At 38.1% G+C, this 26,080-nt stretch overlaps 1 long non-coding RNA gene across 1 annotated transcript; it reads right to left on the minus strand.

Moving 5' to 3' along the window:
- Positions 1-250: 250 nt before the first annotated feature.
- Positions 251-25,776, minus strand: LOC135579650 (uncharacterized). The gene is made up of 3 exons (XR_010473214.1): positions 24,344-25,776; positions 5,367-5,514; positions 251-3,557 (listed from the first exon to the last, which is right to left on the minus strand). It is a non-coding gene; the product is annotated as an uncharacterized LOC135579650 (long non-coding RNA).
- Between the last annotated feature and the right edge of the window lie 304 nt (positions 25,777-26,080).

The following is a 26,080-nucleotide window of genomic DNA, read 5'->3' on the forward strand; positions in this document are numbered from 1 at the left end:
AAGGTGGGGAAGTGTTCTCTTTGGGAGATCATCTGAATCATACAGCATTTGTGCCACAGGGAATGGAAAATATTGCAGAGGAGAACACCATTAACAAAATAATCTGGTACAACAAAACTCATCAGTGTGGAAACTGGAGAAAAGTACGTTTCTTTTCTTTTTATCTGTCCTTTCTTTTTTTCAGAACATTCAAAATAAACAGTGATAAGATCTCCAGATACTGAGACATACATAAATCCTATAGTGGTAATTTTTTAAAAAATAGCAATATTTATATTTATTGATTTAAAATGTACATCATAGTTAAAAAATTAGAATAAATAAAAATGAAATGTGAAATTAATCTAAACCAAATTACAACAATAATTCTGCTGAAGTCAGCAGCAGTCTCTCCGTTGAGTTCACTGGACTTTGATTCATTGCAACTCATCTGCCCTGAACCCCTTTTGCTATTTTTTCAGTGTATGGAATGCATTTCAAAAGTATTTTCCATCTTCATGACTGTCTCATGGAAACAAAAATGAGAAAACTTTGTATTTGTGAACCTGTCCTACAAGCTCTCTCCTTTATAATTCTGCTCTTACCCTGGAACCTGCAAACTCTTTTCTGTTCAATTTTACTCTTACAACAAATGGTGGGTGACTGTTCTCCAATTCCTAAAGCAGCAGCAGAAGAACCTGATGTTTTATTAAAAAAATATCAAAGAATCAAACTAAAGATAACATAAAAATATTTTTCCTTTTAATTAGACCAACCTTGCATGTAACTCTTAAGAATCTACCCTTTGTTCTCAAAATAATGCTTCCTCTTTAAATAAAATTACCTTCTAGTCTGTTCATAAAATGCAAGATCATTTACATCCTGTTTTACATCATCTTTTAATGCTGTAAGATGAGAAGAAAATAGTGTCTGGCATCCCTGCTACATAGAGGTCTATCTAAAAACCTTTGCATTTGTTCTCATACAATAGTCTTTGTAAAATGATATCTCTGCCCATGGATGGGAAGTTCTCTAAGATTAAGCAGTCTTCAACTAGCAAAATGCAAAGCCCAATTTTCCTCCTTCTCGAGGCCTCTTGCACTGTACGCTTACTACAAAATCCAACTTGCGATGATGTTACTTTGTAAAAGTATAATGAAAGGATTCAGAATAGCCCTTTTAAGTGAATTGCTTTGCATGATTTACTGTAGTTCATTGGAAGGCACTTCTCATTATACTGTGTTTTATCATAGCTATTAACATTATCAGTCAGTACTTGATATAAAGATTTCTCTTGTATAATGAGCATGATGAAAGACCTGTTTGTGTCTCTCATATCAAGCACACTAGAGATCTCTTGCAAACTAATTACCTTTATGAGAGCAGCTTGCAAATACAAAGCACTCTAAAAACCTAAGCTCATATTTCTCACCTTGTATGGAAATAGACTCAAACATTAGCCTTAAATGAACTACTCTTTAATTTACACCTAAATATATACCAAGAACAATTTCTCCAGTGCAACTTTGTACAATCCAAGGGATCTTCCCAAACAGCTGTAATTGAAGGACTGAGGGCTTTATTTTTTAACTCAGCATTGCCAACACACTAGTGAGTCATCTGGTGACTGTTATAGATCTAAAATTACACATAACTAGGGCTACTTTTGTTCCTCATCCTGATCCCAGACTGTTATGATCTGATGGGTTCTGATTTAAAGGAAGAACAGTTTTAGACCAGAAATGTCATGACAGCATTTAGCCAAGACCCTTCTTATGTAAGGCAAAATGTACAAAAAACAGCTGACATTATTTGTTCTCTGGAGTAAGTCCAAAGCAATTTAACAAAAGGCTGTAAGCATCAATTATGATAAAATAACATAATTTTCTGGGTTTAAAAATCCTTGTATCAAATCAAAGCTTGTAGCCTTTCATGGATTTTGGATTTACAAAATAAGCTGCTAAGGAAATAGATCCATAACTGGCCTAAAGTCAATTAACTGATGGTAAGTTTTCTCTCTGAGCTATGCTCACTCTAGAGTCTTGGTTTCCTCTCTCAGGAGCTGCATCTCTCTATCTTTGTCTCAAGATACCCATAACAGACACTGCAGAACATTAACAGCAAGAATAAAATAACACAAAAAGATTTCCAAGATTGTGATGGCAAATGTACAGTTATAGCAGAAAGGACTGGAAAAGGCCCTTGAGTGAAGTAATGGTGTTAATATGAATAAGCAGGCTGACTGTCTGAACTATGTGATGGCACTGGCTTAAAAGGTAATATACTCTTCAAACTGTATAAAATAATTTAATTAGTAGACCACATACTGGCAGTGTTCATCAAGCTATTACTTAGTCCCATTAGAGGAGGACAAGAACATGGCTTTTGTACAGTAGTGTAAAAACATTATGACTTGTGCAGAAGCACAGCAGTAATGGCAACACTCAAGCTGGTGCAAGAGGCAGCTATAAGGGCTATTCGCATGTACGGCAAGAGGGGGACTCCGTGGGAGGAGGGCAGGAGCACAGAGCTGAGAGGCCTCCCTGGCTCTCAGTAAGAGCTTGAGCAGATCAGGTAGTGAAGGGGAAGGCGATGAATGGCCTGAGGAGGCAGGTTTGACAGTCAAAATGAGCAGCTATGAAGATGGTTTTGGCAGAAAGTGCATGTGCACTTGTGCATTCAAGAAGAAGAGAGTAGGCTGTGATGGGGAGAGATGAGGGATGAGGGAAAAGCTGTTTGAGCAGTGGAACAAGATCTTGGAAATAGCTTGAGAGGAGAGTCAAGAAGAGTTAGATGTGTGAGGTGATGGAGAAAGCAGTCAGAGATGTCATCTTTTTTCTAATTCAGTAGGATAGAAGAGCAGTAATATTTCTAGCAGTGACAGAAAGGCAGGAATGCAAAGTGGGCTGGGATCTTGGCCACAGTATATTTAGGATAAACTCTTCAGGAGAAAGTGTTGAAAACACGATGATGTAGGAAACAATGAAGGTAGGCAGCCTGAGTTAAAAGAAAAATAAATCAGGACTAAGGCTGACTTTTTCTAATCTTGCATCCATTTTTCCTCTGGCTCCAAGCAGGTAAACAAGTAATGTATTTTTCCATATTCAATCATAAAATCACTATCTCTCCCTCATTAGCTTCAGGAAAGAGGAGAAAGACGCAGAATGAAGAGTTTAGTGACAAAGACCCTTATACTATTGCCCTCCAATCAACAGGATTAGTATTCCTGTCCAGTGTATCCTGTACAGTACATTCTCCCATTTTATGTTCAGCCAGGTAGGATTTTATTCTCATTTTCACATTTTTGGACCATGCTTCAAGTCTGCACAGATCACAAAATACTTTAGCATAAGAATTTCCTTCTCCCTGTCAACTAACAGCACATATGGCAGTTCACATAGCTTGTGTCAAAGCAAGTCAAAACTCATTAGAAATTAAAGGGTGGCCATATACTGTTTTCTTTAGGCACTCAATTAAAGGCAGGTGTCTGGCCCCTCATCCGCTGTAGGTGGTCTTTTCCTCTTAGGTTGTTTTTCTTTTCTTGGTGGTGACTCAAGTGCTTTCTTCACTTCCGTAACCTGTAAAACAACCCACGATCACTTTGTAATATTCTCTCTGGTTACATGTGCAAAAGTTTCCAAGGAGCAGTCAGGACTTGGTAAATAATTTTTCTCACATCTTCGCCTAGGTACGCATTTATTCTAGATTCCTAATGGTGGTTAGTGATCTCAAAAGAAATGGAATAACAGATGCACCAGTGTAGATGGCAGACATGCCAATTTTCCATTGATGAGTTCAGAGGACACTGTAAATTATGCCTGCTGCCAGAAGACCTCAGAAATGGAGCAGTCAGTCAAAGGATTCCAGCTATGTTTACCCTACAATTTTGGGACTTGAAATGTAACCCCTCTCTCTGTCTCTTTTTCTCGACAGAAAAGCTGAGAAGGCACCACATGTTTGGATTTAGCCACTTTTGGATGTAATTGCATGGAATCCACATTGACTTTGGGATGTTTGCCAGGGTACATGCTGACAGAAGACAGCATGGACCTTGGTTTGATAATGAACCTTTCTTCAGTCATCAATATTTTACATTACGTAGTATAATCATAGAGTAACACTGTTTGCCTGAGGGCCAAGAATTGCCGAGTTCCAAGCCTGGCCTTTGCTTAGTGCAAAAAGATCAGAAAATGCTCACAAATCTATCTACATGACTAGGATCATTTGCTGAAAAATGAATTTAAAATGAACCATTTACCAATATCAGTTTACTAGAGATAAGGTCCTTCCTTTGGAAAAACACTTCCCTTCAAGAAACAGCCATTCACTTTATAGTCAAACCACATCACACTTATCTTAAATAAAAAACCCAAACACCTGCGTTAGTAGCCCACTGCTTATTTTAAGCAGTGGTGCAGAAGTAAGTTTTGTCTAGTCTATACACAGCTGTGCTTTGCAGGAAATGGTGCATGGAGCTGTTTCCCTGACCTTACCAAGGTCACCAGCCCTTTATGCTCTGGAATTGAAGAACTCACCCCTCCAAAAACTTCTTCAGCACACAGCTAACCAAAAGAGGGTGGGCAGGGAAGGAGCAGGAGCAGGGTGGCAGAGGAAAGAAGGAAAAGAGGGAAAGGAGTCTGGCTGTGTGTCTGGGAGTTTCCAGATGGCAGGCAGGCCAGCTGGGGCAATTGCTGAACCAGGCAGCCTGACACCCAGAAGTCCAGGACAAACGGTTGCTGCATACGCACAGTACGCCCAGAATACATTAGATTTGTCATGCATGTGCAGGCCATCTGTGAAGCAAATGCTCAGTAGTCCCGGTGAGCTGAGATGGAAACGTGAGGGCCCCTGCAGAGCACAACTGTCACTGGGAAGCAGCTCCCTCCTGAACTGGGTGAGGAAGGACTCCATCACTCCCTGGCATCCGTACTTATTTCAGGATCAGGCTGCCAGCATTTAAGTTTTTTTAGTGACAGCATGACCATGAGAATATTACATATGTCCATGGAGTAAGATGGATGTCAAATTGTGCCCACAAAATACATCTGTTTTTAAAAGTGGGCAATTGCATGCGCCAACAACTAGTTTAGGAAAACTAAAGCAACCATTTGCTTTTGCTCTTCTTTATACAATGCCAGCTGCTGGCAGTGAAATGTGGAATTTTAACCTTTTTTGACCTCACTCCATTCCATGGCACTGCTGGAGCATAAGGAAAGCATACTCAGTAGTCTGGGTGTGATTTGCTTCTTGTTATTTTGAATTCTTCAGGAACAGATTTCAGTGAGATATTCTAGAACCACAAAACCATAGAAAAATTTAGTTGGAAGGGACCTCTAGAGGCTCTGTATTCCAAATTCCAGTTAAAGTAAGGCTAATTGCAGAATTACACAGGGCTTTGTCCAGCTGGATTTTGAAAGTCTCTGAAGATGGGGACTCCACAGTGTTCCTGGGCACCCGTGCCAGTGCGTGGTCATTGTCATGGTGAAACAGCCTTTCCTTATGTCCGGCTAGGACTTTGTCTTCTCTCTAAGTCTCCTTTAAATAGAAAAGGAAGAGTTTTCAATGACATTTCTATACTGCTAGTTTTTCTCCACTTAAAGTCTTATATTCTTTGTTCTGTATTTCACAATCAGTGATAGGTTGGTGTGTGGTTGCACTTAGCACTTCGTATATAGGCCCTTTTCTTCACCATGCTGGAGTAAGCTTACTATCAGGAAACATGGCTAAAGAACTATGCCTAAGTATTAGAACAAAAGACAGGTTTTAAACTTTAAGGCGTGACTTTTTGGGGGATAATTTCTGTATAATCTGAGCAAACCACCGCACTAACATCTGTATTTTTCTCTCTTTGCATGGCATTGCACAGATGTATTATTACTCTCACTTTTTTACCTTTGATTTATGGACAGGAAAAATGGACATTTTTTTAGGTAGGATTTTGTCTACATCACAGGGATATAATGAGTACACATGCAAAAATTGCTCTATGCACACCTCAGAGAAATATGTACCTTAACAAAAGAAGTTCTGTATACTTTAATAGTTATAGCAGCTTTCCAGGATCAAGTCAGGAAAAATTTTGAAGGGACAGAATAATCACTGAAATGTACTGGAAATTATACAACTGTTAGCTGTTTGTATCTGAAAATCTTCTTTCCATAGTTCAGATCCTCTTTGAATTGCTTTGAATACATCTCTGGTGGCAGAGTGGCATCTGAACTTTTCTATAATTCTGACAAAAAATTTGCTACCTCTTTAATTCAAATTAACCTCCTCAGTTGTGTTTTAGGTTTCATGACATGGCAATGCTATACCATGATGCAAAGATGCATGATACAGAGGTCTTGTCCTTCCTAGTCAGCTTGTTACACCAGTAAAATATGATCTCAACTTGATATCAGAAATACAAAAATGTTAATGATGCCATATTAAACACAGATTTATCTGGTTAAACAATTGCAAAAAATACTTTGCAGCTTGCCTTAAGCAAACACTTTTTTCTCTTCCCATGTGTAGAACCTAAATGCATATACCATGTATATGGAAAAAGTAGATCCCATGGAGATCCTCATAACTGCCCTCTGGTGCTACATTCCTGTGGTTTCTCTCTACCTGAAATATCCCACTACCGTTTACTTTGTCTTTTAATGAATTTCTACAATTTTAATTGCTAGATGTAAAGATATGTGTTATAGGCCATCTTTAATATACAGTGTCTCAAAGAAAAATGTATCAGAGTTCTTTCTGTCTCTGTCATGTATTCATGATGAATATTCTACCTCATCTTAGAAAGGTAACAATGAAGGAATTGGTCACAGAACACCACCACGAAATGAGACAAAAGTGAGTCTTTTTATGTGGTCTTTCATTAGTAACCTTTGTAACACAGGAACGACACCCACAATGAAATGCAGACATCCCTCAGGTTACTGGGTTTTAAACAGTAACAAAAGTAGGAACCAGGTAAACAGAGACTATTTATACCCTGCTGGAAACAAGTCACAAGGCTGTAATGGACAGCTATAGACAGGCAATGACATAGTGACTAATGAAAAGAAATAGGAAAAAGCAATTGGAAAATTTTCTTCCTTATTCCTTCTATGAAAAATAAGTAAGAAAAACACGATGCTAACTGGAAAAAAATGCAAATCTTCAAGGTGTCTGATATCCTTCCTGTTATGCTGACAGAAATGGGAATCTGGAATCAAGCAAGAGGGAAAAAAACCCAAACCAAATAATTAGGTTGTTTACGAGGAAGATCACAACAGCTGGATGAACAGCAGGAACGGAATGGGACGGAACAGGACAGTCTGGCCCAAGCCCGCGCTCCCCACATGCACAGCCTCCTTGCAGGAGTGACAGTATCCGTGGCCAATAACCTCTTAACAAAAATATAACTTCAGCACTCCTCCCACAGACTGATGAGTAATGCTGAGCATGGGGCCATGCAGCTTCTGAGACTGAATTAACTGTCTCGTGGGTTCCTAAATCAGCTGTTGTTGAGCCAGATGTCCCAGCACAAGGACACAGCTAACCTGTGATCATGGCTGGGACTGCACCTCCTGGAGGGGCACTGGAGCCTGCGAGGGTGCTGCCAGCAACGTTGTTAGAACAGCCTTGTGAGCAGCCTGAAAACTTTTCAGGCATTTTATCTACAAAAAAAAAAAAAAAAAAAAAAGATGCAGGGTGATTTGTTTCACTCACTTTGCATCCATCTTCCCCTTGATTTTTCTCTGTTGTTTTTCTCCAATTTATATATTTTTTTTCCTTTTCTTTTTCCTTTCTCTTCCCATTACCTCTTTGCTTGTTCCATAGTCACTGTAGTGCTGCTATCCCTCTGTACTGTTCTCTCTTCCCCTCATTGTACTCTTTACCACTTTTTCTCTTTTTACCTCCCTTTTGCTTTACTCAGTCAGGTGGTGCTTTTTTTTATTTTATTTTTTATTTTAAATCTTGCCCTGTAACTGTAATAGTTTCATTTGTTTTAAAATTCACTTTTCATGGCAACACACAGCAAAATAATAGCAAAACCACTTGCAAGCTACATAAAGAGTGGGAGGACTTCAAACAGCTGAAACTCTAGACTTCCTGAGAAGTCCTTGGCTCGCATCAGTCCTGTAATAACTACTGATGAGACGAAAATGATGGCCAGTTAGCCACAGTGGCTTCCTCACTGCAGTCCAGTCTGCCCTCCCATGTACATTGTCCTTCCCTCCTGCTGGCTGTGATGGAGTGCTGAGGTGGTCAAAGCCCAGAAACAGCGAATTCAGCTCGCAGAGAGGGAGTGTGTCAGAGCTGTGCTTGGCACCGGGGTAGTTCAGTGCTCGGACACTCAGCAGCTGAGTCAGGGAAGCAAAAGTTCAGAGAAGGGCAGCATCTGCAATCAGAAACATGTTTTGGGCCTGAGGACTAGGAGAGTTAAAAATAGGGACATGTGGGCCTAATTATAGAACAAAGGAAAAAGGGGCTAGAAAAAGGAACAATTTGGGGAAATTAGGAACAGTTGATCAAACAGAGCATTGCAAGCTATGTCAGATACTGCTCCTGCTTTCCTTGCAGAAGACATCCGAATCATGTAACAGATCACCCACAATTTTCATAGGAATAAAATGCACGGGGGGCTGAAAACATGACATGTGCATGTGACAAGATGATCCTTGCATAGAAAGGAGTTAACTTTGCCCTTGTAGAAGCTGCACAGGCACAAAGGCTGTAACAGCCTTCAAAGCCCACAAAATACACAACCTGCTGGCAGAGACCTGCTTCAACTTTGCGTAAGCTGGATCCTGCCCTCTTTCTCAGGTCCTCATGACCTTGCTTCTTGTAATCTGTAGAGTGTAGAACTCGATGAATTCTTCTTAATGGTTTAATGAAATATATGTTTAAGAAATCTATTTCCTTAATGTTTTAATTAAATACATCTAAGACTTTAAAGTGTGTGTAGGCACTTTTGGAATATGATGCTTCATCTCTTATATCTGTATGTATACGACTGTTTCTAGGCATTAAAACTCTAATTAATACAATAAAGAATTGGTAGCAGTTGCACTACAATTTAAAAATGCAGTGACCTCATGATGGCAGACTGCAGCCAGACTTCCTTGTGACTCGGACCTAAATCTTGTGTTAGGGCATGGGTTTCTTGACCCAATTATACTTGCCTGTTCCAAACGGCTTCCATGCCTGTACAGATGGTAGAAGATTGTCTCAGCTCTAAGGCGAAGAATCAGCTTATCAGAGTAAAGTAGTGACCAAACCAAATGTGGAAATTGCTCCATCAGTGTATTAGACTGCTACTTTTCTCTCTTCTTGCTCCGATCCCAGCAGGGCATGTCTAAATGCCTGTCTGGTTCTGTGCACTGCTCCAGTGCTCCAGCTGGAATTTTTATTTCACTTTTGCTGGTACCACCCAAGGGTAAGTGATGTAAAGTGATGTCTTATTTAACAGTGGTGAAACACTATTATAAAACATTGTCTTTTTGTTCCAGCATTTCTAGTACAAGATTTTGTGTACTGAATCTAGATTAAGATGAGGCTCTCATGCAGATACATAACTTGTTTCTTTCCATTAAAATCTTCCCAGAACAAATCAGAGAAATGCCATGATATTAACATGGTAAAGTCAGAGTCCTTATGAATTTTCAGACAGCACAGGAAGCCTTTATGGCAACAATCCAATGTATAATCTAACTAACACAGAAACAGTAAAAAACTGGGTGATCAGTTGTGGTGATGAACAGTGGTGATTAGATAGGAAAAGTACCTTATTTCATTTCCTAGCTCATTTTATTAACATAAATCCTCTCCCCTCAGAACAAGAAGAAATCTCAGCCAGCCTTCAGAACTTGCACTCCTAGCCAAATTCTGTCCCATACAAAAGAAGTACAGAAATTAATGCAGTACTACACTGATTACTCAACCATACAACATTTTATCATTTTTTCCTCATAATTGTTCTTGGACACAGAGATACTCTCACTAAATGCTGATAACTGAATAGTCATTTTATCATTGAAGCCTTCTGCTGTGCTTTTCTATGCCCCTGGAGCTGGTCAGATACAGCAGAAATCTGTACTTTGAAGTAATCTGAAGAGATTTATTTTGGATCAATTTTTCTTGGAGGACAGCAAAGGAAAAATCAAATTTTTTAAAATCAGAGTGACTCAGGAATCACAGAAATTGTAAGAGCTACTGAAACCTATTGCAGAAACCTGAAATTATTTATTTATTTATTTATTTAAAAATTTACTAACTTTGCTAACTAACTTTGTTTATGTCTTGCCAGTTTGGTTGGGACAGGGTATGTATGGACAGACACATCTGACTGTAAATGTTTACAAGTCTTTGAATTACTAATGGACAAGAATTCTCTGGACTCCTCTCACTTTCCTACACATGGGTACCAGTACCAAAGGGCATCCTTCTTGTCATCCTGCTGTGCTTGACAAGAAATATCTCCTATAAATCCTGTATGACATTTGCCTGCCCAGTGCTGGTGGCTGATGTACAGCATCTCAAATGGCACTGAGTGACTGAATTAAACTCATGAAGTAAATATTCTAGATATGTAAAAGCAAATTTGTTTTCAGCAACTTTATTTTTGGGATGGTCTGGGTACTGGATATGTGCTTGTATCAGTTCTCCAAATAGCCATGTATTTACAGTCTTAGTTTTAGGTAAATTTTATTATGTGGGATTGTAAAATGTAAATCTGAAACCATTATCCTCCAAGAAGGGAAATGTATTACATTTTCTGTATTTTTACTTTTTATTTTACTCCTGAGTGCTTCCAGCAAAGTAACAGCATTCCGTGATAAATACCAGGACAATTCTAAAATACAGTGTCTAATCTCATACATGATTTTTCTGAGAGTTTACACCTTAGCTGAATTATTATACTGCATCATTTTTATGTTACTCTTGACATCTAGAAAGGGTGGGAGATATATTAAAAATATATTTTCGAACTAATTGCACTACGATCAACTTTCCTCTAAACACAGATGTTCCTTATTTGCTCCAAATAATAAACAGGATATGAGAAAACATTCTTTTAGGTCCAGATGGTCTCCATGGCCAATCTGGCTTCCTTTTACACCCATCTGTATCTTCTACGGACAATGCCACCCATGCCTTTAAGAAAGTGGTCATCTCCACCAAAATGCGTCCATGGAGGACTCCAGCATTATATGGTATGGAAATAATTTTTAGTCACCTGAAAAAGGGAAAATGGTTTTAGACTACAGCATATAAGTTGCCTCCTATGGAAATTAGAGAATGATAAGGGACAGGCTGAAAATAGTATTTTCTAATTTCCAAAGGAATATTTGAAATAAACTTTCCTCTCTCCTCCCTGAGGTACTACTGAAATGACAATTTCTGTTTCCAAGCAAAGAAAGTTTCCAAAAATGTTCTCTTGTTTAATCCCAGTAGTCTGCTAAGACAAAGTTTAAAGACTCATTTTCTGCAACTCCCAGAGTTTTATTTCTCCTTCTTTTATGTAGGACTTTTTTGCAAAGCTTGATCTCCAGTGCCTAAATGTGGGAAGGCTGATAATTTACACTGGAAGTAGCATTTGGAGAGCTTGTATATCTGGAGAGCTCATGTGAAAAGAAATTGTAAAAATGCACTAAAGAGAAAAATTAATTGTCAAAATTAGACTGTCACACTTACAGATTTTAAATGCCAGGCTTACCACATAATGGACTGATTAGCTGTGTCTAAATTCATTACTGAAATACAGTTAATGCTGGTGTTCTTCAAAACTATGCGAAAATAACAGCAAACATTTGGATGCATAGAATGAAGCTTTAGGGTATTCTTTTAAAATCTATAGTGTGTATTATAAAGTACTGGACATGTTCAGACAACACTCTACTAGGAAGAGGGCTAAATATTCTCTTCAGTTTGACCTCAGGGCACTGTTCTTGATTTAAGTTTACCTCTTCCTTCAGTGGCTGTGGAACTCAACTTTGCTTCAGTGGGAAGGTATTATCTAGCAAGCTGGGAGTTTACTTTCCTTGTTCCTCTAGCAGATTTTTGCATTTCAGTTTGGAAACAAGGTTTCCAAGTACCACAAGAAGTTTGTTGTCCAAACATTTCAACAAAAATGCTGCTTCAGTTACTGCCTTGGTAGTCTGGATGAGAATTTACATTGAAGGAACAAAACATTTGAGACTCCAGCCTGAATTCAGCAATTCAAAGAGCTGTAGGAGGTTAAGGCCTTCTGATTCCCCTGATATCTGCCCATCACCTCTATCTGAAAACCCACCCTTACCACTACCAAAAATGAATACCCTAGGCTGTGAACCGAGCATGTATAAACATGTGCAGATAGGAGTATGTTGTGGTTTAACCCATCAGGCAGCTAAACAGCACACAGCCATTTGCTCACACGCCCTCTCCCTCCAGCGGGATAGGGGAAAGAATTGGAAAAAAAGTAAAACTTGTGGGTTGAGATGGGGACAGTTTCATAGCACAGCAAAATAAGATAATAATAATACTAATAATGATTTTAAAAAAATGTACAAAACAAGTGATGTATGATGTAGTTGCTCACCATCCACTGACCAATGCCCAGCTCATCCCTGAGCAGTGATTGCACTGCTGGCCAACTTCTCCCAAGTTTATATACTGAGCATGATGTCATATGGTATGGAATATCCCTTTGGCCATCCCTTTGGGTCAGCTGTCCCAGCTGTGTCCCCTTTAAATTTCTTGTGCACTTCCAGCCTCCTCACTAGCAGGGCAATAAGAGAAGCTGAAAAGTCCTTGACTTGGTATAAACATTGCTTAGTGACAACATCAGTGTGTTATCAACACTATTCTCATTCTAAATCCAGCACTATACCAGCCACTGGGAAGAAAATTAAGTCTACCGCAGCCGAAACCAGGTCAGAGTACAGTAACATATTCCTTCCCTGCTCACTCTGCGACAGTAAAATATCTGTGGGAGGACTCTATGGACAGTTGAAATCAGGGTGACTGTGCCTAACAGCAAGATAGAGAGGTGTGCCATGGTCTTGCAGTGAGGTTTCCCAGTTTCTCCCTGGACAGTTCCCACACTGTCTGTTCTCATAGATGGTACTTTGAGCAAGGAAAGAGTTGCATATGCTACAGGCCAGCGTATCCAGTTTTCACCTGGCTTCTCCATTTGGCTTTTAATCACGAAATTTCATACACAAAACTGCTTATGGAAGAAAATTCAGAACACACAGCTTCAACTTTCCCCTGTACTGGCTCTGTTGAAAAAAAATCCCCTTTGAGTTAAAGGGAGCAGTAATAGAAATTCCATGCTTACACATGCTGGAGTTTCATTTCAGTGACATCATTTGTCAGTTTGACTTTGCCAAACGGGAAGAAGTTCACATTATAGGATTCAAAACCAGCATCTAGAACAAATTCAGTTAGAAAGATCTCAGGTTTCAAAAGGACTTGCCATACATGGACCCTTATTCCACTCACTTGGGTTCATTTCTTGAGATTTGTATTTGTAACCAAAACTTTCTTAGTTAATGAATTGCAACCTTGAAAACCACTTAGAAAATGACAACACATTCCAGACAACAAAAAGACAGCTCATATTATTTTTTGGAAAGGCATAAAGAGAATTTAGGAAGATTTAATGCAGATTCAATAATGAAAAGGCATGCCAGATTAAAAAAAACCTTAATCATGTTAACTCCCTAGAATACAAAAGGACAAATACACTTCATGTATGTCAACTTATAGAAATCCTATAACTTCACAGTAGTGTTCTCGTAACTTAATACATGCTGTATCCTATTTTTAGTTCCTGGAATACGCTTTCTAATACTAATTTTTATTTTGAAGCTTACTATGTAAAATCTAAGTAAAACCTGTAAAAAAGACAATTAATCAAATACAAAACCCACAGGTGTCCAATCTAGCTATATCTAGGAAATGGCTGCAATTAGCTGTCTGAATAATATATAAAATAGTTGAGCTGATTTAGAAATGAAGTGAAGGAGATATCCAGCAGAGGTGATTTTTATTCCCATTTCAAACTTTGACTGTAGACATTATGACTGAAAGAGAGAAAAGAAAACTGGGGTGCAAGACTCTCTTTTTACCAGCATCTTCTCTTCTGAGCTGATATTACATTTCTCTCTGTTTTTGTCACTTCATACCCTATTGTGCTCACTTCCACCCACTTAGACCGCTTGCTTATGGGCATTTGACAGCAATAAGAGCAAGTGAAAGGGCAAAGAATGAAAAGGAAAGCTGGTCAGAGAGTAGCAGATGGCACAGTTCTGCTTGGTGCTGGTATCTCTAAAAGGGTCATTTAAATACCAGTCTAGAAACAAGGAATCTGATATGATTTTTAGTTCATTGTCTCTCAATGTTACCAAAAAAGTTGCTTATTACTTTAAAGGAACTGTATTAGAAAACTGAATTTTGTGAAATCAGCCAATTATAAAATGTAGTAGAGGATGGGAAAGTGGTCAATTTACTTGATTTAAACATTTTCCCCTCATGCAAATGTTCACCATTTGGAGAAGTTCTCTTACATTTGCCATCCTAGATGATAGCAAAGCTTTGTCCAAAATTCTTTGCTTTATTCTGACCAATGCATAGGAAAGAATTGGTGCACAGGGGTATTTCCTCCCCAGGACTCTCATTCTCTGGCAATTTGTAGCTGGGAGATCACCTCGCACTTCTTTTGCTTAATGACCTCCAGTGGCTTTTTATTCTATTATTCAGTTGCTTTCTGAATCCATTTAAACTCTTCAGATCCACAAAGAATTCTATAGTTCAGCTAGATAATTTATAAAGACATATAATATTTTTATTTTGTTTTGGTTTGTTTTGTTTGCATTTGAATCAGCCACTTATTAATTTAGGCCAGCTCTCCTACGACAGGTACCTGAACTAAAGCGAGCAGAGTTTTCCACTGAAGGCCCTCAAAAGGCAAGTCTGTTGATGGTATAATGAACTTAATTCAGAACTGATGCTTTACTTTCACGGACAAAACTGAGATACAAACTCGATGCTTATGTCAGGGAGCCACTGTAGCAGCCGGAATAATTTACCACTTGTTTGCAGTATTCTGGAGCCTGTTAAGGATGAGAGAAGGGTTTTTATGTGCTACACATTTTCCATGTGTGACAAAGTAAAAAGTAATTCCTGAGCTGCTGAAGTACAGTGGCTGAGCAGCCGAGGCAGCATAAAGAGTGGCAGTTTACTGAAGAACATGTATGCTGACTGCAGTGTGTTGTGCTCAATGAAAGCCAGAATTAATGTAGTTGAAGCATCAGGACTGGTTTTGTGAGGCAACACACATACTGTAACTCCTGGGAGCCTGTCATTGTTAGATTTAATCTCCTGTTCTGTTTTTAGTTTCCTTACAACTGTCTGGAGAGAGGACTTTCTCAAAACAAATATCTCTTTACGCTTCAGTCAATGTAGAATTCATTTGAACTAGGGCTTATGAGATGATTCTTTAATAGGATTAATGAGCAGTAACTGAATACATGACAGTCACATGCAGAGATATTTTGGGAAAGACTTCAGAAGGACAAGTGTTTCTGTTGTCTCTGATCTGAGTGGGGGAAGAGCACAGAAGAGTCAGGTCTATTCCTTACCTCTCCCTCTTGTACTTTGAGTTTTTGGCAAGTATTCTGGGTTTGGACTTCACACAGGGGAATGGAGTGTTTTCCATACTGATGAAAACACAGAAGGGAAAATTGGTATAGTTCTTCAGGACTGATGGGAAAATGAAGATCAAGAATGTTGTTAAATTATAATATAGACCTAGTAGAAAATGGGGCATGATGGAAAATACTGAGTCTAGCTGAGCTTTCATGAAGGATAACATTTTCTATTATAGGAAATGTAAATCACTGGAAAACATTTTGAAGAACTATCATTTAACATTTTGGGTTTAGTGGGAAATATCTCTGCTCAAATTATATTCATGATACAATCTCATAAATATGGGAACATAAGTTCCCTTTAAAGTTCTAGCCTTTCTTCAGCATATCTTTTTTATTCCCTTATATTATATTAACTTTTTGTTTGCTTTGAAGAGAAAAACACGCTCCTCTCTGTGTTTCCATTCCCCTCCCAATTCTCTTCTTTTAATGAGAAGTTTGACTCAAATATCATCCTCCGTTTTACCCTCCTAAATTTTTCTGCTCTCTCTGTTCTTGTTTCTGGAAACATCAGAGCCTGCTTTCTCACTTCATATAGCCAAGTGGCTTTCTTAAACTCAACAGTTCTCAAATCAGCACCTGAACTGTCATTTCTGTTGCTTTTAAATCTCTTGAGCATATATTCTTTTTCATTTATATCACCTTAATTTTCATCAGTTCTTTCCTGATTGTCCAATTTAATTTAGTCTATTATTCTGCTGTTTCCATCCATAGATGCAAAGATTATTGTGACCAAATAACCATTAAGCATTTCACATGATCAGCCTGTTAGTGCTAATAGATTGTTTCTTTCACACAGCCAGACTCTACCAAGGACCCTTTTTCAGAGGTACTTCAGGCTGTATTTAATCTAATTTTAGGCAACTACCTGTTCCTTGTATTGGACATATAGAGAATTCAGGCTCCTAAATGTGGGCACATCTTATTTCAAGGTCTCAATGAAGGCAGTGTTACTGTCATACCTGCTTTTTCTATTTCCATTTTGAGTCTTTGTCATTCTCTCTAGATACTTGTTCAGAATATATATGTCCCAATCTTCCATCTCTAATTTATTTTTCTAATTTATTTTCAGCAACAACACTGTCTTCTCAAGTTGTGATCCTGCCATTGCCCCTGCTGGGTCAGTTTTCTATTCCTGAAGTTGGTTTCCTTTTACAGCCTGAAGGCTACATTCAGCTGTGGCAAATTTTATTTCTTTAGACTTCCCAGAATGGACAGATACTGCCTTCTGTACATGATCTGCTAAGAAATGAGCCATATTTTAGGCTGTTATAGAAATGCAGCTTTCCTGTCAGAGCTGTAAACTTTTGATATGATAGCTCAGTTTATGAAGAAATACACTTTGCAAAGAAATGTTCTTCAAAGAAAATGGAAAAGATTAACCTTTGTCCAAAATGGAGACATATGGTTCAGATATTCTGATTTAATTCCAACTCAGCTACCAAATGCAGATATCTTCTGTGAGTATACACATTTCTAAATAAGATTCTTCATGACAAAATTAAACTCTTCTGATGCATTACTTCTCAATTAAAAGGAAGAATTCGTGTACCATTGAACATACATTTTGATCTGAAAATTAACTAAAAAGAGGACAGGGACCACTAAAATTATAACACTGAGAAATTTGGCAGCAGCAGTTTCTGATTCAATTTGTTAGTTTCCTGTCAAACTCATGCTAAGAGGAAGATGAGGTGAAGATGAATAAAACAGATTACCAAAGCAACTCAAATTTCTGTGATTGTTGATGAGATTAAATGTACAGCAATCTCTAGCAAATCTCTAGCAAAAGGTGACTTTTGAGTCACCTCTTGAGAATGTATACTTTACAATTACATTATTTAGATCAAATTGTTACCATCAAAATAGGTGAAGGTGCTGTTAATGTGGATGTAAGGTTCACACAACACACTACACATCCTAGTCATGAAATATAAGGAGTTTTGTTTTGTTTCCTTTTTCTGTAGTTGAAAGCTCTGTGGCTCTACCAGCAATCTAGTTCTCTATTCCCAGCTCTAACCAGTGACTTCTATGAGATTCTGGAAGACTTATTGCTGTTTTTCTAGAATTTCATTACTTGGGAAGAAGGAGGAAAATATTTGCTGTCTTACTACAAAACTTAGAATTATCTATACAGAACGGCAGACAACTGTGCAAAGATCCTTGAGCTAGTGGAAATCTGAGCCAGTAATTCTATGTGATATACTGAATAGCCCTGTGTTACTGGGAGCAGTCTAACTGCTATTACATGGCAATTTGCCAGAGGCTGGCTCTGGATCCCTAACAATAGTGATTTTTATCTTAAATTAAGCCTTTTGGTCATGTAGACATTGCATTGTCTCAGCATACATGGGCTGTACAAAGCTGTGCTGTAGATTTGGTCTCAGTCTATTACAGGCAAACTCCAAAACTTACACAAAGTCAGTACGTATAGCCTATATATCTGATCCTCCCCTCCCACCCACCCTAGCTGAAACATGTTTTACACTATCCATGTTACCTAATCTTGTCATAATAACTACTATGATTATATCTTTTAAAAGACAAAACTTACATAACCTCAATTGTATGAAACCTACACAGTCTCAGGGGGACCAAATGTTATTTCTCTCGAATCAAAATTACCTGTACATGTTACATGTTTTCAAGGTGAAAAACAAACTTCCAATTACCTGCTGGATTCAAATGTATCTCATATAAGACTACAAATTGCCTGAAATTTTCTCACTAAAAATTGAGGAACATTGTCACCCGACTGTGAGCACAGTTAGATGTAAAAAGCTTAGCTAAAAGCTTAGTAATTACTGTTGCTCTTTTTTTTTTTTTTTTTTTTTTAATTAATGAAGGCAGTTTTTGCACAAACATGAGCTTGGTGGGACTTAGAAATTAATGTAAAATGAGAAAATAAGTTTCTAATCGACAAAATGCTGTAGAGTGTACTTGCTTTTTCTTAGCAGTCACAAAAGTGCACAAGCATTTCAGGCAGCTTGACATCTGTATTACATAAGCAGAGAACAATTCAGCTGCTTGGAGAATATAAAAAACAACTTTGACCTTACACTGGAGTCGTGCTTCAAAAGCCTGATTATTCATACGAGGAAAATTGCTCAAAAACAACTGCTCGAAAAAATTCTCAGAAAGAAAATAGATAGATTGTTCCAAGGCAATAATATAATTATGATATAAGAAACTAGATTTTTTTCTTTTTATTCCTAAGGCGTTTTATTTTTTCACAATAACTGCTAGTATTTGAAATATTTTATCTTTCAAAATGTTTCCCTTGTTTATTCAGCATATTTTTTAACCTGCTTGAATGAAGTTCTTCAGGAAGATTGATTGTTGCAAGCCATTGCTGTCTAGTTGCTAATGAAAGAGTTTCAAGCAATATTACCCCTTGTTACATTAGATCAGAAACCACGAAACTGCAGGGTTGAAGAAGCTTTCTGTTGGTAGAAAATAGTGTAAAAGTGTCTATATAAAAAAAATTGATTCAACAAATTTTCAAAATATTCTTGACATAATGGTAGATGACCTGAAATTCTGAGTTTATTTTCAAGTAACGTTTTGCCTCTGAAGGAGAAGGATTAGTTGTCTGGTTGAGGAGCTGAGTGGAAGTTTAGGAAATCTGTGTTGAATTCATAGCACTGCTACTGATTTCCTCCATGATGCTGGGTAGATAGTTCAGGCTCCATTCCTGAAAACACTTGTGCAAAGCCTTAACTTCGCTGCTGTGAGCAGTCCTGGGATTTCAACAGGTCAGACTGTAACCTAGTTAGATGTTAAAGACCGAGGTCATTTCCTCAGCTATCTTCTGTTAACTGTGGGTACTAGTTCTTTAATTTGTCCCACCCTTTTCCATCTTTGAGCCTTAGCTAGATAAATCTCTCGATCCAGGACTGTGCTTGGGCCTCTCTACATGAGCAAATCGAGCTGTCCTAGCCTTACCAAAGCACTTGAAGCAGCACATCTCCCTAAGTGGATTTGATTGTTACAGCACACACAAATGAAGAGGGCTTCAGCCTTCTCTTTATTCTCCAAAATGAACCGTGGTGAAAAGCCAGCCTCGCATTTCCATAGATCTTTTGTGGACTTTCAGTAAGTGTTTGTGCAGGGCCTAACATGGCAGAACATGTGCTGTCAGCGTGGTGTCTGTGCATTAATACAAATAAATGCTGTTTTTTTGCTGTAATCAGTAGATTAATGAAAACAAGTTTCTTCTTCGTTTACATCTGCTAATACAAATACCTTGGCACAAATGTAAATGTGGAAGTGAAAGGTCAGATATTCTGCTTGACTTTCAAGCCAGAAGACCTAGTGTAACTATTATGTATGTGCCGAGTTTCTTGCACCTGTTTTGATCTGGATTACTTTATGTAATATTAAGTATATGTACATAAATGCTACTTTTTTTTTTTTTTTTCCCAGATTGCTACTTCAGTAACAGAATCCAGCTCTATAGTTTGGGAATTGCAATACCCAAGGACTGTCCGTCTTCATGTGGAAGACACATCAACTGGCAGAATACTTGAGGCCAGGGAATCAACAAACTTTAATAGGCCAAACTCTTTTCAGTAGTGCCCAATGACAGGATAAGGGACAACAGGCACAAACTGAAACACAGAAAGTTCCGTCTGAATACAAAGAGAAACTTCTTTACTTTGAGGGTGCCAGAGCACTGGAACAGGCTGCCCAGAGAGGCTGTGGAGTCTCCTTCTCTGGAGACATTCAAAACCCACCTGGACACATTCCTGTGCCATCTGCTCTGGGTGAACCTGCTTTAGCAGGTGGATTTGACTAGATGATCTCCAGAGGTCCCTTCCAACTCCAACCATTCTCTGATCCTGAACTCTGTATTTATCTTAACTGTTCTGACCTGTGTCAGTGAACTCCTATAAATCAGTTGAAAATAATTTGTATTATATTTACCGATTAAAAAAAAAAACAACAACAAAAAACCCCACATCTGTCGCTTGATCTTATGGTCTTTTTAGTAGCTTTTCTACTTTTATAAGTTCAGTATAATTCCTGTTTTGTGCTGTTTCGTGAGTGCCTGCTGAGGTCCTGGGATACAGAGAGGACCATCTCGGTTTTTTTAGAGGGCAGTTTCTAGGAACCTGCTGCATCATCAAGCTAAGCTTCAATTCATGAGCAAATCCTGTAATTTGGGTTACAGGACCTAGTTCATAGCCAAGTATTGGGGTTCAATTTTTCTTTAAATACTCATTCATGGTACTATATGGTGGTCTTAATTCCTTCCTAGCAGTATTGTTTTTACATAGTTTATTAACCAAGTCAAACTAAAAAGTTGCCCTCTGTTTGAAATGAGAAGTTCTCAAAGTTTTTAGTATTCTTTGTGAAAGAAGCCAGATATTTCAGTTTAAACACAGTAAAAAAAATAATAATTAAAAAAAAAATCAGTTTTCTCCAAGATAGCTGTAATTCACCTCAGTGAAAGCATTTCAGACAAAGGTTTTGTCTCAGGCTCCTGTGATCTGGTAACATAGCTCTGGACAGTGACATGAAATTCTCTCGTACTCTAAACTGCTTTTAAACGGTTTGTGCTTTTGATACATATCCTAATTTTACAGCATCACAGTTGAATGGACTTGTCTCCTGACAATGTCAAAGTTTGAGCTATTCTTTTTCTACCTTACATTTTTCAAGTAGTTTTTAAAACCAGGGAAGGAATTTCACACCCCCAATCAAAATAAGCCAATTGGCAGAATTGTTTCAATTTCCAGCTCTTAGTAAATCACACAGAGTTAAATCAGATTCATGAATTCCAGAGTAGTTATGCATTTATGTTCTCAACTTCCATAACAGAAGTTGCAACCCAATGGGAAAATCTGAACTCTCTAATAGTCACCTGCTGAATTTCATTTCAGGCAGAATCATTTGTTTATGTCTGCTAGTCTCTCAGTGGGAAAAAAGCTTGTTTCCTCATTCACTCCCCTTTGTTTTGAGCTAAACAAAAGCCTTTAAATTTCCCCCCTCTAAACTCAACACCGCTCTCTATTTATTACACATCGTATCTCCCTATTAACAGAGTTCAAGCAAAGACCATTTAAATATCACAACTATTGACTTATGAAAGCAAATTGTAGGACTGTAAATCTCCTTGAAAACGTCTCTCCACCAGGAGACACTCAGTGTCTCCTTGTATGTAATATCCGTAGCTTGATCACCTGTTTGTGCCAGTGATTGTCTCCCCAATCTGTGTTAGCCCTGCTTCTCATTAACTTGATTATTTAACTTATGCATTTTGATGAGCACTGCTCCTCCTCTCCAAAGGCTGATACTGCTAGGGCCTTTTCCCCAGAGCCAAGAGGAAGACTGCTCCAGGAGCTCTTTGCCAGGGATGCTGAAAGTGAAGCAATGGGGTCCCACCCTTCCCCTGTGCGGAGTAGGGGGCAGAGGAATCTAGATTGATTTATTCCACAGATGAGGTCTCCAAGTTCACAGCATAATGTGCTGCAGCCATGTCCCTAAACTGGCTTCCTATCAGACTTTAAACTGAAACATTATGCTTTTTCTCTTCAGTCCTAACTTTGCCAGAAAGGAGTTTTTTATTTTAAAAACAAAAGTGTGTGTGGGAAGAAATACTGGGGGAAAAAAAAAAGTCTGTGACCTGATACCTGTGCATCAGGGATGATTAGAGTCACTGAGGGTTCATAAACATATGTAGAAATTAATTCAGCTCCTTCTTGGTTACAAATATCACATTTTCTTTTTCTTCTGTTGATTACAAATGTTGCGTGATTACTTTTAATCCAAAAGCAATAAATTTGTACTGACTGCTTAATCTGATCTGTAAGCTGAGCTTTTGGTTTCATCAATCACAGATTTATTGCATTTTTGAGAGAAAACAGGCAATGTTCAATTCTGCTCGGTTTTAATGTAATGCATCTTTTTCAATTCTTACTTTTACAGTGTTTCTGTTTACTTAAAATTCCTTCTGCAAACAAATTAAAACCAGTAATGATCATCTTTGAAGTTCCAAATCTATTTCTTCAAAATTTCTTTCTTCCCTTCCACCCATTTTTCCACTTGGGTTGCATATATACTACCAAAGACATTTCAGATTCTGCAGCATTAGTTGAATCTCTGAATGTGTTTAAACTCTCTCTGTGCAGTTCTTATATTGGCCAAATTCAACATTTTACTCTGCCAGAAAATGCCAGGTGGTAACAGAATAATTTTAGGTACTTTCTTAACTGTACACCAGGTAGCGATAACACAGATGATAATATCAAACAAGTTTTAACTTGTTAACTTGTTTCTAACCCCTGCTTTCACATGCTATAGATGCAAAAGGCCATTCATATGAAGTGCTTGCCATGTATTGTGCAGTATAGAATAGGCATCCCAGCAAAACCTGGTCCCTGGAGTATCCAGAAAGCACCCTGGTTGAAATTCCCCAATGACAATGGAAAAGACACTGGAAAAAAAAAGTCTATTGTTAATGTTTTGTGGTAATGATTTGAAGTGAACCATGTCAAGAACTTCACAGTTTTCTTTCACTCAGTAGCCTTAACAAAGTCTCTTTGTTCTCATGTAGGCTACATTTTCAGCTGTGTTCTCCTGCATTTTCAGATACTAAACCACAATGACCACATTAGATCATGATACTGAGAAATCCCCTCCTCAGATGTTTAGCTAGAGTTTGCCATGAAACTGGTGTAAGAACGACTATGGAGAATTGAGAAGAGTGCTAACAATCTTCTAGCCATATTCGATGGCTGTTCTCTCATCTAGTGCACATTAACATTGTTAGTAAACGAAGTTATGGTAGTTTAGATCATTTCAGCGTGTGGTCCGGTATCTCACTCCACATACGTCTCCTGTCTAAGGCACCGGTTCTCTGAAGGAAATTAAAGCAGTGAGTGAGATTTAAAGGGATTGTTCTTTACTCTTTCAAATGAATGTGCCATATAATAATATTGTAATTACAGGCTGTATCTTTGCTCAAGACTTACCTGTCTAGAGTGGTATTTGTAATTTACTTAGCTGTGAAACATCATAGAAAACCATTAAAAACAAACCCATGAAAGCAATCACCTAAAAATAAAGAAAAACAAATCCTTCCTTTCTGCACCCTCCAATAAAAGGAGTGGTTGGAGCTTTCTGCTTCCTGTGGAAATGGATAAAACACGGGTTCCTTCTGTTTTAATTTTTCTTGCACATTTCTGGGTCCTGAATTTTTCTTTCCTCAGCAAAATAAGACCTGGAATTATGGCCTCCGTGCTGCATTACATGCCTTAAGAATATTGGAGTGCCTTAGAAACTGTACTGGAATAAGGTCATCCAAATTGCAATGTCAGAGGGGCTTGCTTATAGCTTGAATATGAGAGTGATCCATTCCAAATGCTCTGGAGAAATATTTTGTTGTTCAGCCCACACTTCCTTCCCCTCAGCTCCTCCTCCAGGCTTCCTCAGGTTATTTCCAGTTTGCTTTTAATGGAAATTCCTTCTGACCCCAATCTGGTGCTTGAGGAATTCAACCTCTTGCATGTATCAATCATACTAGCCTTTAATCTAGCTTATGGAGGGCTGGGGAGAGCAGAAAGGAACAAATATGTGGGAATCAGTAGAATCACAGCAGAATCAAAATCCATCCCCAAATGGGAGTAGTTAAAGAGTCTTCTGACTCTGGCAACTGAGACAAATTTTAATATCTTACTGCTTCTTACCTGAGTTGGAGCCAATATTCAGGATCTTCTAGACTCATCAAGTTACGGTTTATAGTTCTGCTTCCAAAGTCTGCCTGGCAATTTCTCCTCAGTGCTCATGTGGTCAAGGTCTCATAGGTAATAAAGGCCTCTGGCTGATCTCTTCTTGAGTATGCATAGTTTGCATGCCTGACTGCATAAGAACTCCTCATGTCTGATCTCCGGCATAGCCAAATAACAGGTCCAGACAGCCAGCCATCAGCACCATCTTGTGGTGCTGGCATCACCAAACCTTTTAGTACTGTCATGGCACAAAAGCTGGATGATGAGTTCTTGAAAAGTCAAACAGGCAACGTCTAAAAATCACACTCTGAATTAAAAACTGACTTTGACCTACAGCCCTATAAATGCTATGTCTCATGATTTCTTTACATAAAACCTCTGATGTATTTCAAAATAATAAAAGTTTAGTTATATCAACAAAAAAATACAGTTGGCATTTTTTTTTGCTTATGCCCATCTAAGCCCTCATTACATTTATTTCTGCTGTAACACATTAATTTTTTTATTTTTGTGTAATTCCATTATGTGTTTCAGAGGATGTGTGTACTACTTGTCATTGTTTTGCATTTAGAAGACAAAAGCCTTGGCCTCACATCAGACCAAACATGGGATTTGTGAAGTCTTCTGTGGGATATGAGGTGTTCTGTAGGATATGTGTCCTCTAAGTTTAACAGTTTTGTCAGTAAAAAATATTATGACATTGATGAGGTTTATTCCAATCTTTCGTATCAGCCTCAGGGCATGGAATTGTGAAAATGAAGTACCAAAGAAAAATCATTTGTATCTGTGCTTAGAAGAGGTTTTGTGACACCCCTTCCACAACTTCATACTGATAGCTCCTTTTAGAGGGAGGGGATATAATAGAAAATACAAGCCAGCACATCACCAGAATCAGACAGCAATTTGAGGAGTGGGATTTAACACAAACTTTTTTTTTTTTTTTTAATAGGGTAATAGGATTCCTTTTCCTCAAACTACTCAGTATGCCATATGGCAGCTTTGCGTTACTCATCTTCATTGCTTAGCTAAGTATTCTTACCAGTTGAGAAGGTGTTAAGATTTTGTAGAGGATTTCCCTACCTAGAGTCATTTGCAAAGAAGCACAATCTTCCGTCTTGCTCTCTGGACCAGTAGTTCACCTGGCCAACTAATTCCCTCACTCTTGCACCTGCTTTACTCTATCATAAGGAACTAATATTTATTGAGAAAATAAAAATACCCTTTGAGCTGTTGATTGAGGCAAATTTATAATACCCACTTTAATGAGATATAACTCACGAAACTGCTGGACTTCTTGTTAAAATGGAGGACCTCAATTTTAACCTTCACCTGCTCATAATTATTTTCTTCTCTAAAAAGGAGAGTAAAAGGATTTGTTTACAAAACAAGTAAAGTTGAATAGGAAAAATAACTGGAGTAACTTTAGCAGTATTCTTCAGTCATAACTTCAATGTACCCTCACTGCCATGAGACCACACTATCACAGAACATATATTGCTTTATTCCAGAATAATTAGCATGCTTTCAAAGCAAAGTAATTCTTCTTGGGAAGAAAAAGGGAGAGAGAGATAGTGCAAGCCACTTTTATCCTGGGTTAGAATTCCCCAACAGCTATTACATGCTGCTCAACAGAGAAAAGAATCCTGGACAAAAACATGCTTTTCTGGGATTCAGAAGGAACAAAGTCTTACTGTT

The sequence above is a fragment of the Columba livia genome, chromosome 1 (assembly GCF_036013475.1).
Source record: "Columba livia isolate bColLiv1 breed racing homer chromosome 1, bColLiv1.pat.W.v2, whole genome shotgun sequence".
NCBI lineage: Eukaryota > Metazoa > Chordata > Aves > Columbiformes > Columbidae > Columba > Columba livia.